Genomic DNA, 18,556 nt, shown 5'->3' with positions numbered 1-18,556 from the left:
AGCTGTGGTACATATACACCATGGAATACTACTCAGCCATTAAAAAGAATTCATTTGAATCAGTTCTAATGAGATGGATGAAACTGGAGCCCATTATACAGAGCGAAGTAAGCCAGAAAGATAAAGACCATTACAGTATACTAACACATATATATGGACTTTAGAAAGATGGTAACGATAACCCTATATGCAAAACAGAAAAAGAGACTCAGATGTATGGAACAGACTTGTGGACTCTGGGAGAAGGTCCATATCAGTTGATATTATTCAAATTTCAGTATTTCTTGGGGATGACTGTTAGAATCTGATCACCACTTTCTCTAAGCCTCCATTTTCATATCTATAATGTGATTAAGATGCATTTTACCCTTAAGGAATTTATAGTCCAGAGAGGATAAGTATTCATACGGTTAGAGAGGAAGGCAGTTCATAACCAGTGTTCTCAGATGCAGTAAAGGTCTTGCGTTCCTGGTACACGGGTTAAACACGACAGCTGAGGACAAGCTGCTATTATCACTTTGCCACATGAAAGCTACTTGTCTGAGATACTTTACTATGCTTTCACCTTTAAGTTAATGTTAACAGCAATCCTGTGAAGTAGGTATCAAATCCATTTTCCAAACTAGATGAAGCTCACAAAGACTAGTTACTGTGCCCAAAGTTGCACGGCTAGCAGAGAGAAGCCCAGGCGGTTCTGACGCCAAAGTTTAAAATCTCCTCAGAACCTACGGCAATCCTATTGTACATCCTTGAAAATTATGGCATTTCTCGGCATAGGCTGGGTGAGTTAGGAAAGGTCGGGTGTATTGGTCACCTGTCTTCACGTGGTCTTCACTACTCTCAGAGCCTGTACTTCAGACCATCTTGAGACTCAACCTTTTTGTGTCTCCCTGTAACTCTCCCAGACAAACTGTAAATACACCACTACTTACATGGTCAGAGGAAAGCACGTGCATATTTTATCTGTCAGATATTAAGGTTCATCCTAGTGAAGCAGAGTTGGCATGTGCATGCCTGCTCAGTCACTCGGTCGTGTCCAACTCTCTTGCGACCCCGTGGACTGGAGTCTACTGTGATTCCTCCGTCCATGGGATTGCCCAGGCAAGAACACTGGAGTGGGTTTCCATTTCCTCCTCCGGGGGATCTCCCCTATCCAGGGTTCGAACCCACGTCTCTTGCATCTCTTGCATTGGCTGGCAGATTCTTTACCACTGTGCCACCTGGGAAGCCCAGGGTTTTCATACTTTTTAGCTACCTTAAAGTCACAAATGTGTGACATTTCCCCCTCTGGTACCAATTCAATAGTAATACTGGGAGGCTGTATATATTTTCTTAGAACCTCATCTTAGCTGTGCAGCCTTCCAGAGACCACCAATTTCAGCAAAAAGCAGGAGGTTAGACCATTAATATATTTGAGTTATTCTACCTGTTAGTCTTTGGGTAAGTGTCAGAGAGCATGGCAACAGGGAGAGAATAGTTTTACTCCTCAAGAAATGTACTGCAGTAGATACAAAAACTATCTGGGTTAAAATTTCAAGAAAACAGTGCCACATGGCAGCAAACGTTAATGTCCAAAAAAAGTGGCTTGAGCAGTCAGTCCTGGCAGTGTGGACAAAAGATGATCATTTGGCTGGGGTAACTGGTCCAGAAAGAAATCAGAGAAAAAGAGTAGAATTATGACACTGATGAGAAACTTGACCAACTTTGTGATTCTCTAAAATTGACCCTGGAGATAAATATGCAAACATAATGGTTGCTATATCTTCATATATATTTCTAGTCTCTGTATTTATATCTTACATGCCAACATATGTAGAAATGCATCAACACACTGAAAAAGAAATCAGGAGAATTGGATTCTAGTGTCCCAGCACAGCCACTAACTGCGTAACTCTAAGCAAGTTGCTAGACTGCTCCGGGCTAAAATTTCTTCACCTATAATGTGAATGACACTTAGCAGAAGATCCTCACATTTCTTCCCAGTCTATCCTTTGTAATTATATGAAAAGCAAAGAAGGGAAATGCACGAGAGAGAGAGTCAATGGCTCTGCCAGTTGTGCCTTTCCAGTGTAACACATTTCTGCTGCACCACAAACACACTTTGCTCTCTGCGGCAAAAAGGAAAAAAAGAATGTACGACAATCCTTGAAATACGTCCTAAATGTTCGTTAGGTTCCAGTGACAACATTATAAATGAACATCAAGTGACAGTCTCGTCATCTATTAATAGCGTATAATTTTCGACAGGTGGAATTCTGGGACTTATGCAAATGAAAGATGGGGTCCTCTGTTATACTTCTTGGTAAACTTCCAACATGCTGACTTAATAGCTACAGAGTGCTGGGAAAAAAAGAAGCCACTCACATATATTATAAGGGAGATAATGAATTATTATTCAAAAAGTAGGCTTGTTGTACTCATTTGCATATAATGTTTAATTTTTACCAAATGTTTCATTTTAATACATGCAAAAATGATCAAGAATTATCAAAATATGCTAATGAAATTTCTATTGCAAATATATTGTTGCCCTTGATTCTGAGGGTTTATTATAAAAACATTTGAAATTCTCAACGGTAAAGTGATTCTTTTAATAAAAATAATATTGAAAATATTCACACACTTTGGAGTTGAAAAGGATCTTAGAGATCGTCTAGTTAAACCCCTTGGTCATATAAATGGGGCTACTGGGGCTCAGAGAGCTGGAACAATTTACTCATGGTCACATAGCAAACCAGTGGTGGCATCTGTTGTTGTTATTGTTTAGTTGCTAAGTCATGTCTGACTCTGTGACCCCATGGAGTGCAGCAGGCCAGGCTTCCCTGTCCTTCACTATCTCCCTGAGTTTGCCCAAACTCATGCCCATTAAGTTGGTGATGCCATCCAACCACCTCATCCTCTGTCGTCCCCTTCTCCTCCTGCCCTCAATCTTTCCCAGCATCGGGGTCTTCTCCAGTGAATTGGCTCTTCAAATCAGGTGGCCAAAGTATTGGAGCTTCAGCTCCAGCATCACTCCTTCCAATGAATATTCAGGATTGATTTCCTTTAGGATAGACTGGGTGGATCTCCTTGCTATCTAAAGGATTCTCAGCAGTCTTCTCCAGCACCACAGTTCGAAAGCATTGATTCAGAGAGCTGGAACAATGTGTTCATGGTCACATGGCAAACCAGTGAGGGAGAACAGAAGACAACCAGGCTTCCTCCTCTCCAGGTGCGTGGATTTTTACCAAGCCATGTTTTCTCAAACAGGCTGAGTGTTTCAAACAGGCATTTCAAGTGTTCAGAACTGTATCCAGTTTTGTAATCAGCTAATTCTTGTCAGTTATTTGGACTTGCATGGGGACTAACATACAAGGTAGAGTTGGGGGTCAAGGGTAAGTCTGCCAGACCTGTAGACAAAAGTAAAATACAAAACTGTCTCCTGAAACAATATTTCCTAAACTATGTCATTCAACCACCATCTTCATGATTTTTATTATTTATAGTTCATTTATATGATTTACTTATTCAAGACATTTAAGTCTTAAATCAACTTTTGAAATAAAATAAATGCATTTAAAGCATTTAAATAAATGCTTGTAGAAGGGCTTTAAATTACCATAGTAAATGGAAAGCCAGAGAACAAGTTTGAAATAGAAGACAGTGGTTTTCCATTGCTGTTCCAAACAACAATAATAAGGAAAACATACAGCTGTTAATGTAATTCTAATGGGACACTATTATTTATACAACGTCCCTGGTGGCTCAGTGGTAAAGAATCCACCTACAAAGAAGGACACGTGGGTTCAAAGCCTGGGTTGGGAAGATCCCCTAGAGAAGAACACGGCAACCCTCTCCAGTGTTCCTGCCTAGAGAATCCATGGACAGAGAAGCCTGGTGGGCCACAGCCCATGGGGTCACGAGAGTCGGACACAACTTAGTGACTAAACCCCCATCACCACCACTGTTACCCAGCAGAGGCCCTGTGCCTGGAGCATGCTCTTACTCTGTCATATATATATATATATAAATACAAGGATGGGAATTGGGAGACTAGCAAGTGTTAGAAGTGTTAAAGATGTTAGCACCCAACTGAGATGATCTGCCTTGACATTTAAAGATAATTGAAAAGGAGATGACTTTCCCACAGCATGACTCAGGGTCTGCAGTGTCCTGTTCCGTCTGAATCACCTCCTGGGACCGTCGATAGTGCTTGTCCCACACTTCGGAAGCTGGGCTAGAATGAGACATCCCTTGTTATTGAGGCCCCTGACACTAACATTTCTGACCAAGGAACCAGAGAGCAGGAAAAAAATGAAAGAACTCTCACAGCGTTCAAGCAACATAATACAGGGACGAAGATACAGATTCTGGATCCAGCAGCCAGGCAGGCACCCTCATCTTGCCATTTAATAACTGCACAAAAAGTAAATTAACGGCTCTAAGGCTCAGTCTCCTTCATGATAAAATGACTGTTTACTGGAAACAGGCAACAGTGGTGAAGAGTTAGTTCATTATAACAGAATTTTAGGGAATAGGTAACAAGGGAGATGACCCTCAATTTCCATGGCGCAGAAGACTGCCATGTCTGCCTTGTCTGTGCCATAGGACTGAATGTAGAAAAAATAAAAACTGAGCAGAATCTTTTCCTAGCCAAGCCTAATAGCCTCTCTTCCAAAGGGTTTTTTTTTTCCTTCTTACTAGCTAGAATAGTACCCCTTTCATTCTCTATAATCTTTTCATAGAATCTATCACTACCTGACATTATGTGATGTCAGGTATGCATTATGTCAGACATTATGCATTACGTCAACAAAGGTCCATCTAGTCAAGGCTATGGTTTTTCCAGTGGTCGTGTATGGATGTGAGAATTGGACTATAATGAAAGCCGAGTGCTGAAGAACTGATGCTTTTGAATTGTGGTTTTGGAGAAGACTCTTGAGAGTGCCTTGGACTGCAAGGAGATCCAACCAGTCCATCCTAAAGGAGATCACTCCTGGGTTTTCATTGGAAGGACTGATGTTGAATTTGAAACTCCAATACTTTGGCCACCTCATGCGAAGAGCTGACTCATTTGAAAAGACCCTGATTCTGGGAAAGATTGAGGGCAGGAGGAGAAGGGGATGACAGAGGATGAGATGGTTGGATGGCATCACCGACTCAATGGACATGGGTTTGGGTGGACTCCGGGAGTTGGTGATGGACCAGGGAGGCCTGGCATGCTGTGGTTCATGGGGTCACAAAGAGTCGGACACGAATGAGTGACTGAACTGAACTGACATTATGCAATAAATTTGTTTGTTTCTTTATAGCCTCTCTGCCTAACTAGAATATGAGTCTCATGAGGCCAGAGACTTTGTCTGCTTTCCCTTCACTGGGTCCTCAGCATCTAGAGGAATGCCGGGCTCGTGGAAGGGCTCAGGAAAGGTTTGGTGCCCGATGCATAGACAGCACGTGAGGGTTTTTCCATCCTTTGTCTCTTCCGGTCCTGACACACACTTCCGAGACTCCCACAGTTCAACAGCCGCAGATCTTTGCTGTCTCAGCCCTACATTTGTCTTACTCTCCCTGACCTCCCAGTGCCGGCGTGTCACCTGTTTTACCCCCAGCCCTCTTCTGTAGTAGTTGGGGTTCTTGATGGCAGATGAAAGAAATCAACTTAAACTTCAGTAGGTGTGATATGCAGTGGGGAGCTATGGGGGCCCACGGCACTGATGGGAAGGCTGTAGGTGCTGACGGAGGGCAAAGGGGAGTGCACACAGCTAAACTCTTGGGACTGGAATGATCCATTGCAGGTGTCCTGTTTCCCCCCACATGCCCTCTTACTCATGTGCCACTGTTAGACCCCTAACCACACTGAGAAAAGTGAAAGTGAAGTTGCTCAGTCGTCTCCGACTCTTTTCAACCCTATGGACTGTAGCCTACCAGGCTCCTCTGTCCATGGGATTTTCCAGGCGAGAGTACTGGAGGGGGTTGCCATTTCCTTCTCCAGGGGATCTAAGCCTCACATAATTTCTACCAGCCCTGAACCTTGGGCTACTCCTTTAAGATTCAAAAATCCTCCTTTGTAAAGGAAAAAATGCCATCTGCTTAAAAGAAAGTAAAAGCTTGTATCTTGGCAAAATCTATATGATAGATTATTAAGTGAAAGAAACCAAAGTACAGAATGGTATGTGTATCGTTTATGCAAAGCAAAAAAAAAAAAAAAAAAGAAAAAAGTGTGCCTATGCTATACGAATCTATGTGGATTTCCCTGGAAGAGGCAAACTATCATGGTCATATGGTTTCTACCAAGGGACTGTGACTAGGAAATGGGGGAAAAGGACACATCCCTTTTACTGCATGTGACTATTTAGATCCTTTGAATTTTGTACCATGTGTACATATTACCTAATAAAAAGATAAATTTAAAGTGGTTTTTTTAAAATAAAAGTAATTTAAAAGAGAATACTACCCTGGGCTAAATTATATGGCAAGTCTAATTTTTTTTTTTTTTATGTTTTAGCTTCTAGAAACAGGGGTGGATAATATTTTTCTTCCTATTGGTTAGAGAGAGTGGAAGGGGGAATTCTCCTTCAACCTTTTAAGGTAGGCTCTTCTCTGCATATATGAAGAATATCTGAATGCACTGTATCTGTGGTAGGTTTCATTAATGGCTCCATTTTTTACCCCTTTCTGTATTCCTAACTTTTGTCAAGTGATTTTCACTTCCTTCTGTTAAAGGCAGAGTCCATTTTGCCACCCCTTAAATTTGGGCTGAACCACATGAATTGCTCTTGGATTATGGAACAGGGCTGGCAATGACAGGGTGTCACTTCTGAGTCTAGGCTTCAAAAGTCATCTTCTGTTCCTAACTGCTTTCGTGAATCTCTATCATCTCCATGGGAGAAATCCCTGACTCATCTGTTGGTCCAAGGAGGATGAGAAGCATATGGAGCAGACCTGGTCCAGTTGCAGTTCAGAGCTTCCTACTGGGCCCAGCTAAGATGAGCAGAACTATCTGATAAATAAATGCTCAGCACATGGTCTCTACAACATGCAATTGCTTGTTACGTAGCACTTGGTGACTGACACAGCAACAAAAATGAAAAATATCTGATGCAGGCATCACCTTCCCGATTGCATGGACTAGGTGACCTCTTGCCCTCTCAAAGGAAGAAAAATCACTGACAGCTAGTAAATCCCTGTAATGTGACTGGCATTTTATCTTTTGATTATCACACAATCCTATCACAGAGGCACCCTTTTATAAAACAGGAAATAGAGATTCAAACAAGTAAACAATCTTCTCAAGTTTATAAAGATGGTAAATGGCAGAGTTCGGATTTTAAACAATTTATATGGGATGTCCTCTTTCTCACACACCAAAAAATAAAAAGCTGTTTCTTTAATAGACACAGTCTAATACAAACCTATTACAGGGAGGTCCTGTCTCTTTCTAACTGACCCCCTTGGGTAGACATTAAGATGAGCTTAGAACACCGCCAAAAATGGAGCTACCACAAGAGTGTCACAAGACAAACAGAGTTTCCATGTTCATCTCTAGAGAGTCATTCCCCAGGGAAGGAGAGATTCCCTCCTGGAGAGAGGGGCCTTGGGCCAGAGCAAACTTCTGAGTTCAGAGTAGCCTCAGCTAATAAATCATTTCTGAGACAATAGCCTGCGGTATCAAGTTACTCCAGGCCCAATTTTGCCATCTCTGGATAAAAAAAACTGTGCTCTGCACCTCAGGCTGAGAGCTGGCAACAATCTGTTGCTTTCAAGTGCTCAGGCTTCCTGTGTTGCCCTTTGTTTCCGAAGTTCAATGGCAGGCTTTTGCCTAGAAGGATAATGGGCCCACTCCCCCTCTTCAGGAGATTGCATATGCCTGCTGGCTCAAAATGCTCAGGAAACAGCAGCACTTCCCTGCCCAGCATTTGGGAATTCTTGACCACCAACTCTTGCAACCATCATCTCATTTTTCTCTTCCCTTCCACTCAGGGAGGTCAGTTTTATCGCCCTTGTGTTTCCAAGGAGAAAACTGAAGCTCTGAGAGCAAAGGAGAGTGGCTTCTGGCTCTACCACTGACAACCAGAAGATCTGAATTTAAAATCCTGGCTCCTGAAATCAGGCCAGGGACGTGTCCACAGTGACTGGTCACATGGCATGACGGCTCCTGCATTGCCGCTGCCGCGTGACCATCCTCTGGAGATGAGCTTTGCCCGTTCCTAGAGAACCTTGGTGAAAATACAAACTGTCTGCCAGAACCCTTGATTGAGCCATCGCTATACCTTGTCCTACATGACTTGATCATGCAATGACATAGGAGGAGTGGACCTTAGAGGTGTAACTGGCCCAACTGCTTCATTTTATACCTGGAGTAACGGAGACCCAAGGCCAGGCAAGGAAGTCCATAACAGAAACCCAAACTTGGATTTTCATATCATCACAGTAGTCTACCACCCTCCTACAGCACCAGTCTGAAGCAAAAAGTACTAAAAACGTTTGTATTACAGAGTATCACCCAGCCCTCTTTGATCCTCTCATTATGTCTCCTCCTGGGAAACAGACTAGATGGGCTTTTGTTTCTCCATTTCCCAGACAAGGTAATGGGCAATCAGAAAGGCAAAGTACCTAGGACTGAAATACTCTAGATCAGAGCCAGTTGCCAGAGATCCTGAAGAAGCCAACCCCTTCATTTTCAAAGGAAGCTTAGTGAGATTCATTCACATGTATCTATTTATTGCATTTATCTATTTATTTACTTACAGCATTTATTGCGTGGGACTATGTGCCAATTACCAGGTTGGTGCCAGAATAACAAAATACACATGACTTGGTGCCTGCCCTCATAGGTGTTGCGTTCTAACCAAGGAAGCAGACATGAAGTCTATAATTATATAAATAAAGTCTATAATTATATAAATAAATATACAGTGAAAAATACAGGCAGTCATAACAGCACACTGTTGACGGGGAGGACTGACTTCTTTTAACACGTGAGAAAATGGTTCTCTTGGGAACTCTGGAAAGAAGTGAGCATCCCTAAAAGGAAGACAATGCCCAGCAGATGTGGGTGTCCTGACACAGGAAGGACCAGGTTTCACAGGAGTAACAGACAAAATGCCAAAGTGAGTAGGGTACCACAGATAAGGCGAGGGGAGTCAGTGAGATGGGGTCAGGTAGAGTCGGACCATGCAGCTCTTTGTTGGGTCGGAAAATTGTGACTCTCATTCCAGGAGTCAAAGAAGCCACTGATGATTATAAGCAGTTGAGCAGAACTATCAGACCTGTGATTTAAAAGTTAAACACATTCTTCCTCTAATGTCAGGAAAAGATCAGAAGGGCATCAAGTGAACGGGTGGCCGTCTTGACCAGGGAAGAGGCAGTGAGAGAGGTGAAAAGTGTGCAGATCTGCACTACATTTTGGATGGAGATGCAATAGGATTTGGTGATTGATGACTTTGGAGAGCAGAGGGAAGAGAAAATAGATGTTAACAAGGACTCCCAGCTTTCTGGCGTGGGAAATTAAGTGATGAAGAGTTGAGAAACACCAGAGACAAAGAAGCAAAAGGATAAGTGTCTGATGCTGGACAGAAAGTGGAGGATTCAGTTTGGTATGTGCTGCAAGGTTAGCCCAATGGCCAGTCATGAATTTAGATTTCAGAAGGGAGTCTGGGCTGGGGAGACAGATTTGGGAACCATCAGCTACAGAGGGTTCTTAAAGTCAGGGGATGGTCTGGATTTCCTACAGAGGAAGTGAACAACGGGAAGGGCAGAGCAGAGCAAAGCTGAGAATCCAGGAAGAGAGGAGATATGGGATCAAACCCTGGGGACCTTAACATTTTAGGCAGAAAAGTAGGGACTGGAAGTTGAAACTGAGAATGAGGAAGCAGGTTAAGGGGGAGGAGAATCAAAAGAAGACTCCATGATGAATGGTTAATGTTTTTCAAGTGGTAGAGAGGTCAAGTGAAATAAAGAGTTAGACTGGCTACATGAGAATGGCTAATGAATTTAGGATGGAGTGATAAGGCAGAAATCCACCTGGAGCCAGCTGAAGACAGAACAATGAGGGGAGGAAAAGAAATTGCATGCTTGACAATGCTTTAGAGAGGTTTAGATGTGAAAGAGGATAGAGAAACTGATCAGTAGCTGGAGGGAACTTTGACATTAGTTTATTGGGATTGTTACATTTGCTGTGTGACCTTGGCCAAGGTAATTAACTCTGTGTTTTTACACGCATGCAAAATGAAAATAATAGAAGATATTGGTAAACTGCGGAGATGAACTACAGGTGATACAGATGATGGAGAATGGAGGTTGGATGACAAATGGATATAGTGAGCAGGCAGGAGGGTGGGGTGGTCCTTGGCCAAGGGAGGGACTGTTCTTGCTGTGGAGGAAAGATGTCAAGGATGGGAACAGAATGTCAAGGGACAGTTCCTATGTGAGTTTGTGGAAACCTGGCCTAGGGGCCACTTGTGATTCTAAATCTAGTGTGTATGAAGGGGACTGTGGGGGACCCGAGGACAAACGTGGCTGCCTTAGAAGTTATTCCTCCAGTCCAGGCTCTTGGACCACGTTCTGTGGATGGGAGCCCTGGAGGCTTGGGCCATACAAGGGAGAGTACAGACAGACAACCGAGATCAGCGACAAGATAGCATCAGATCAGGGTCAGCTGGGTGGGCGTGCACAGTGGGGCTGCAGAAGCAAGGCACGTCAGTGCTCAAGTGACTAATCTCTTGTCTTCATTACTCTAAATGAGCTAAACAAATCCCGTGCTGGGCCTGTCACACTGATGTTCCGCATGCAAATCGCTCCTAATGAGCAGGGCACGGGGCTGGTCCCCTGGTTTGTAAATCCATTCATTTCACAAAACATTGTCCTGGTCACATATTTCTGTGACAATCAGTTGGCAGATGAGCTGTTAAATGCAAACACTGACCATTCAGAACTGCTTTTGGAATGTGCTGTCTCATAATGAGACATACTGCATGCAGTGGACTCAGGACTGAATGAATGACTTGGGTTCATGTCCTGACTCTGACCATTTTCACTCTTCTGAGCCTCTATTTTTTTTCCTGCATGAAATGAGGGGCTTAAGCTAGACTGGCATTTCCAAAGGGTGTGCTGATATATTCACAGCTTGCAAAACAATTTTTTTTTAAAGATTCTACAATAAAATATTACAGATAAATTGGGGGTTGAGAAGTTCAGTAAGTTTTTTTTTTTCTTTTTGGTTTTCATTTTCAGCCCCCCATGAGACATCTCAGAATCATTAATACATTAACTTGCATTATGAGTATTGATCAAACAGGCATTTTTTTTTTTTAATGGAGGATTTTGTTGATCAAATCTTCTGGAACTGCTAAGCCAGATGATGTTGGAGATTCTTCCAAATCCTTACCTGCCTGTAACTATGAAGAATCACTGGGAATTAGAGAAAGAAAACTGCAAAAAGTTGAAAAGGGTTATATTAATTGATTTCAAGGACACTTATTGGGAACCCTATGCCAGGCATTATTCTTTTCTATTAATAATTTATCTTTCACATCTGCTGGATTCAAAGAAGGTAAAAGTGGAAAAGAAAGGAGAATCAAGCTACCTAATTGGTTTTATTATATTGGATTTTAGTACGTATTGTATTTATTGTATTAAATTGCATTTGTTCTCAGGATTCTCAGCGGAGCTTACGGAAACTCATGTGATCCCTGAGCCCGTCACCCACGTCCCTGTTATCTGCTATCCAGGCTCCGCTGGAACGTTTCCAGGAGTGTGAACTCTCTATCTTCCAAAACAACCCACTCCTATTTTGGGTAACAGTTTTAAACAAATACCACAAGTTCCTCTCACCCATGGTTCTAAAGGGACCAAGCGTGATCAGCGAAGTTCCTTCACCTTGCCGGGCCTCCATGTCCTCACATGGAAACCTAGGGAGCTGCAGAACTCACCTCTGAGTCACTTTATGGCCTTAGCACTCCTGGGTTCCAAATGTGGACAGGTGGTAAGGTGTAAATTTGGGACACTGTGGCACAGTAACTATAAAGTCCCAGTGTAGGAAATATTAAGAAATATTTCCTCATATCCCCATTAAGGTTGATCCAAGAATATCTTACCCAAGAGGAACTGGAATTTCTTGTGATAATAAGTACGCAACAAGGACAAGAATCCTGAGTTCTAGGCCCTCCTCTCACCAATTAGCTGTGTTGCTTGTAGCAGATAGTTATGGACCAGATGTACATGTCCCCTCAAAATCCGTATGTTGAACTCCTAACCCCTAACGTGACTGTCTTAGGAGGCGGGACCATCGGGAGATCATTATGTCATGAGGGTGGAACCCTCACAAGTGAGATTAGTGCCCTTAAGAAAGAGACCCTGAGAGCTCCCCTGCCCTCTTTCCATCATGAGGGACACAGGAAGTCATCATTCTGCCACTGAGGGGTGGGCCCTTGCCAGACAGCAAATCCGCTGGCAACTTGATCTTGTTCACCTCCCACTCTGTAACGATGAGAAATAAATTTCTGTTGTTGACAACCCACCCAATCTGTTAAAACAGCCCAAACTGACAAAGATACAACTTAGCCCCCAGTCTGAGCTCGTTCACACCCTTCTAAACAGAGAGAGTCATGTCACATGATGGCTAATGCCCCTTCTAGCTATAATACTCTGTCTGCCTCTGATGAGTCCAAAATTTGTCTTTGACGGAATCTGGTGAATAAGGAAGAGAAGAAATGTTCTTCTAACCAGAAGAGACACAAGAATTGTTACATGATCAAATCCTTATGATGGGCAGTAGAAAAATCTGTCCTAAGATATAAGAAAGGAGTAATACCTAGTAACATTAATAATTTATTCAGCTGGTTACCTAGGCTATTTACACTCTATTATTCAATGTATATGTTTTAAGCACTTACTCTACAACGGGCAGGGTGCTAAGTTCTGAGGTTGAAGCAATGAATAAGACAGAAACTATTCCTGTTTTTGTAGAACCTACATTTGTGTGGGGTGGGGGGGTAGTGAGGGGGAGTGCAACAGTGGGAATAGATAGTAATCAATTGAATAAATGAGCAAGATGACTTGAAACAGGATAGTGGTGAGCAAATAGATTTGACTGCTATGATAGCAACCCCAAATCACATTAGTTTATACAAGATAAAAAGTTTATCTCTAGTCATATAACAACTCAGACATGAGGAATACAGAGGGCAGGTGTGATGGTTCCACAGTGTCAGGAACACTGGTTCCTTCCTCCCTGTTGCTCTGTCATCTTTAGGGCATTTCGTTCGTCTGCTTAGTTAATGATGGAAGAATCACTTCAATCTTCTAGCTAGTTTGAAAGAACGGGCATATCTTTCTCTTTATGAGTAAGGCTCAGAGCGGCAAAAATGGCTTCTGTTCACTTCTCATTGGTCAAATGTTATCACGTGGTGATATCACCTGTCACATTGGGAAATGTAGGTACAGCCATTCCTTAGTAAAAAACTTAAAGTTCTATTACCACAGAAGAAAGAAACAGTAGATACTGAGGAATAACTAGCAATACTTTTCATAGGTAAAATAAGTAATACAACGGGTGTATCAGTCAGATTAGGCTAAATGATGCAACAGTAACAAACAACCCCCAAATCTTAGCGGCTTAAGATTTATTGTTGCTCACCTACTTGGTGCAAAGGTAAAGAATCCGCCTACCAAGGCAGAAGATGCAAGACTCGGGTTCAGTCCCTGGGTCAGGAAGATCCCCTGGAGGAGGGCATGGCTACCAGATCAGTATTCTTGCCTGGAGAAGCCTATGGACAAAGGAGACTGGCGGGCTACAGTCCAGAGCATCGAATCGGACACGACTGAAGCGACTTGGCATGCACTCATGCCTCACCTCAAAGCAAACTTAGTAGGTAAAAATTATTACCATCCCAGTTTAAGAGATGAATAGGGACATATAGGATTTAAACAATTTACCCCAAAGCACACAAAGCACCAGAACTTCACCTCACACAGTGTGACTCAGAAGTGAAGCTTGTGACTGATAAGTTATACTGACTGTCCCAGTCCTTGAGGTTGACCTTCTCTATTGCAGGACAGTAGGTTTGGGACTAGCCAGCTAGAGTGTGACCTAAACTGGGGAGGTGGGTACACGGGCAAGTGACAAAGGAGCCCATGAGGACTGCATAGCAACATGGGGTTGTCAAGAGATGTCTCAAAAGAGCAGGTTGACTGTGAGTGCGTGTCTGTCAAGTGGAGAGGGAGGAGGGGATGCACTTTCTTAGTGGAGAGAATGGCATGTGCCAATGATCACAGCCTTGAAACGCAGCTGGAGAGAAAGTGATATAGACGGTGTGGCAAGGATTGGATCTGGGATCCGTTTTATTCACCAACAATAATGAAGAAACTCATCAATTATTCAAACTTGTTTCTGATTACAATCTCTATCACAAAGTGCTCCTTTTTACTGTAGCAAAAATTTTTACTGCAGCAAAGCCAGCTTCCAGAGTATTTCTGGAGACTTTCAGTGTAAACAGTAACACAGATCTACTGGGGCAAGGAGGAGGAAGCAGGGACTGGAAGAGAATTTGACTTCGCCTTGAGGGGAAAGAAAACAGCCCAGAAGTAGCACACGAGAGCTTGTGAGCCCACTATGTGCCCTTCAGCCTTATCAACTACTGCTTCTGGCCTGTACAGTGAGGCTGTGAAAGAGACACATAGTCGTAGTCAGCCGACTTGGGGGTCCCTGGACAAGAGCAAAGGGGGAGCATCTTGGGCCACCAGCAGATGCCACCAGCATCAGAGGAATATGGCACAATACAGGGCCCCTAACAAGCTTACAAGGAGCCAGAAAAGCTCACTTAGGAGACAGCGTGACCGAAAATCTGAGGGTCCCCAGTGCGACCCCAGAATGGGAAACAGATGGGGAGACAGTGGAAACAGAGTCAGACTTTATTTTTCTGGGCTCCAAAATCACTGCAGATGGTGATTTCAGCCATGAAATTAAAAGACGCTTACTCCTTGGAAGGAAAGTTATGACCAACCTAGATAGCATATTAAAAAGCAGAGACATTACTTTGCCAACAAAGGTCCGTCTAGTCAAGGCTATGGTTTTTCCAGTGGTCATGTATGGATGTGGGAGTTGGACTGTGAAGAAAGCTGAGCGCCGAAGAATTGATGCTCTTAAACTGTGGTGCTGGAGAAGACTCTTGAGAGTCCCTTGGACTGCAAGATCCAACCAGTCCACCCTAAAGGAGATCAGTCCTGGGTGTTCATTGGAAGGACTGATGCTGAAGCTGAAACTCCAGTATTTTGGCCACCTCATGTGAAGAGTTGACTCATTGGAAAAGACCCTGATGCTGGGAAAGATTGAGGGCAGGAGGAGAAGGGGATGACAGAGGATGAGATGGTTGGATGGCATCACCGACTCGATGGGCATGAGTTTGAGTAAACTCCGGGAGTTGGTGATGGACAGGGGGGCCTGCCGTGCTTCAATTCATGGGGTCACATAGAGTCGGACACGACTGAGTGACTGAACTGAACTGAACTGAACAAGCTTACCCTGGTCTCCAAGACTGTAGGACATTGCATCCAGCTCATAATCTGACAATATTTCTCACCACACTCCCCAGCCTTTACTGCACTGCACTCTTGCTAGCCTTCTTACGACTCCTCGACATTTCCCAGGCATCCCTTCTCAGTGCCTTTGTCCTTGGCTTCCTCTTCCACCTAAGCTAGCACCTCTGATGCTGCTCCTTAGTTTACTATCTTCATAATACTTACCACTGCTTGATATTAGTCTGAGTATTTTCCTGTTTGCCTCCCGATGGGATACAATCTTGAGGAAGACACCTGCTGTGCTTACTTGCTCAGTTCTGTCCGACTCTTTGTGACCCCGTGGACTGTAGCCCACCAGGCTCTTTTGTCCATGGGGATTCTCCAGGCAAGAATACTGGATTGGTTTGCCGTGCCCTCCTCTGGGGGATCTTCCCAACCCAGGGACTGAACCCAGGTCTCCCACATTGCAAGCAGATTCTTTACTGACTGAGCTACCAGGGAAGCCCAAGAATACGGGAGTGGGTAGCCTATCCCTTCTCCAGAAGAACTTCCTGGCCCAGGAATTGAACCAGGGTCTCCTGCATTGCAGGAGGATTCTTTACCAGCTGAGCTACCAGGGAAGCCACTGCCTTGCTTTTTAACTATTATATCACAAAGATTTAGAATAGTATCTATCACATAAACAGTGTTCATTATGTATTTGCAGAATGAATGATGGTTAGAATCAAGTGGCAGAAGCGGATGAATGCAGGGGCTTGATCATAAGGGAACATAAAGACAACCCAGGTACTGACATGGGGGTAAAAACAGAAACTGAAATTAAGTCAAAGGGATGGAATGTCACTTAGCGTCTGGCTGAGGCGCCTTCTGCGGATTTTACCCGGAGCTCGGGGTCGGGCCACGCCCTGAGAGGGGCCCGAGAGTACCCTGGATTGGAGACGTGTGGGTCTAAGGTAGATGACTAGCATTTTCCCTTTGTAGACCTTCCTGAACTCAATTCACTTTCATCTGAAACCGTTAGGGGCTGGTGCCAAAATCTACCTCCAGCGTCCAAATCATCTCCTGTAGAGCTCTTCCTTCTGGCTTCAGAGCTTGGTGATGTGAGATGACTGTGATCATAAACATCAGAGGCACAGAAGCCAGGGTAGCCGGCAGCATCCCTCCGTGCGTCATCCTGCCCGCAGCCTGCGGGCTGCTCAGAGCCTGTCGGCCAGTTTGCTGTTCCCTCGGCAGCCCCAATTATCTCCATATCACAGCAACAAGCGTCCGGACCACATACCTCGACAAGCGCCATGGCTCATTAGGACGATTACACACTCCAGAGGTTGCCCCGTGGTGGCTCGAGTCTGGGAGATAGACTGGAGCCAGCCTTGGCTGTCTGAGGTCTCCACTCCAGGACTTCCACCACCCTGATCACACACAACAGAGGGACAACTATATGAAAATGGATTTCGGTTGTAAAATCACCAACAAGCGCTGTGTCTGAAACAGCTCTGGATTTAGGGGGCCAAGATTTGAGATCTGGCCCTTCCTCTGCCTGGGATGGATTGTGTGACCCAAGGTGAGTTATTGAAGATCTCTGGGCTTGCTTTCTGCTCCATTAAGTGAGGCCAAGGGTGTCTGCCTTATCCCCCGCAAGTTGTTATGAAGACTACTCATGAAACTCCGTTTGTTCTGTTGATCATCAGTTGTGGTTATTTGCAGAAGGGTAGGGGCAAGGGAGGCCAATGGGCTGCCGTTTGCCTTTCCTTAGGAATCCAAACTCATTACATAACACTTTCCTCTTGAGAATAATGCCTCCTCATTACAGACACTTTCAAATTTAAATGCAAAGCAATTTATACCAGTTGTTAATAAAAGCATTGACCACTGATCCAGCTTCCCTCTTTCAAACCAAATTTCTTTTTACACTTTACACAAGCCTTCATTCTTGTGTTAGATAGCTGATAGGATAAGGTTATTACACTAATGCATGGATATTAAATATGCTGTCTTCACTTAGCACATGTGTATTTTCATAGAATTTTTTAACATTACCCAACGAATGGTATTAAACTTTGACTTTCAAGCACAATGATCTATGATTGGGAATCTGCAAGTATAATATCTTTATTCCTCAAAGTAAACACAATTTCATTGACAACAACCTTCCAAAAAACTTTCCTGCCGTACTTTCTGCCACTAGGCTCAGAATCTCAGGTTTTTCTTTCTTCATTACCCACCCTAGTTCAGATAGGAAGATCTGAAAAGTCAGCCTCAGAGGAGAGAGGACAAGCTTGGTTATTCATTAGGTCAAGAAGGCTATTAAAATTAGGATGCCTAATTTCCCAAAGTCATCTTCACTTCCTGACTGCCAGTTACTCCTTGTCTGCTTTCTGAAATCTAGTCTTGGACCCTACCAACCCTGGAAACATGTCCTAGTGGGATGGATGCTGGCCTGGGAGTCACATAACCTAGTTTGGAAGCCTGGTTCTGCCACTTTCTTGACCTTGTCAAAGTCATTGACCCACCATTACATTCTGCCCACTCCTTTCCTGAGCTTCAATCCCCTCACTGCACAATGAGCAGGGTCAAGGAGGTGATGTCCAGACCTCCTCCAGTACCGTGACTCAATACATTGTCCATTGATTTCATTTCAATTAATCTCAACTCAATCCAGTTTGTTATATTTCAATTCAATTATTTCCATTTAGTTTAGTAATTCTATTTCATTCAGTTACAGTCAATTCAAGTACACTAAATTCCACTGACTCCAACTGGATCCATGATTTCCTGGTGTCCTTAGCAATTTCTAAGGCTTGAAAACCGAGAACTGAGACGAGAGGCATGGAAGGGTAGGCAGAAATTTGTCCACGGCCCCCATCCAAGTCTGAGTCAAGTTACGACTGAAATGAATGCTTTTGGCGCTTAGAGAAGAAAGCATGAAGCGCTGGAAAGAATACACCATTAGGAATGCAATGTGGCCGTGTGTGTCCTGGGAGGTCCAGAACCCATAATGGGAAATGGACGAGTGACTGAGTGTCCATGGACATGAATGTGAAAGCCCTTCTTTTCTCCAGAC

The sequence above is a fragment of the Odocoileus virginianus genome, chromosome 31 (genome assembly GCF_023699985.2).
Source record: "Odocoileus virginianus isolate 20LAN1187 ecotype Illinois chromosome 31, Ovbor_1.2, whole genome shotgun sequence".
Lineage (NCBI taxonomy): Eukaryota > Metazoa > Chordata > Mammalia > Artiodactyla > Cervidae > Odocoileus > Odocoileus virginianus.
This window is presented reverse-complemented; position numbering follows the sequence as displayed.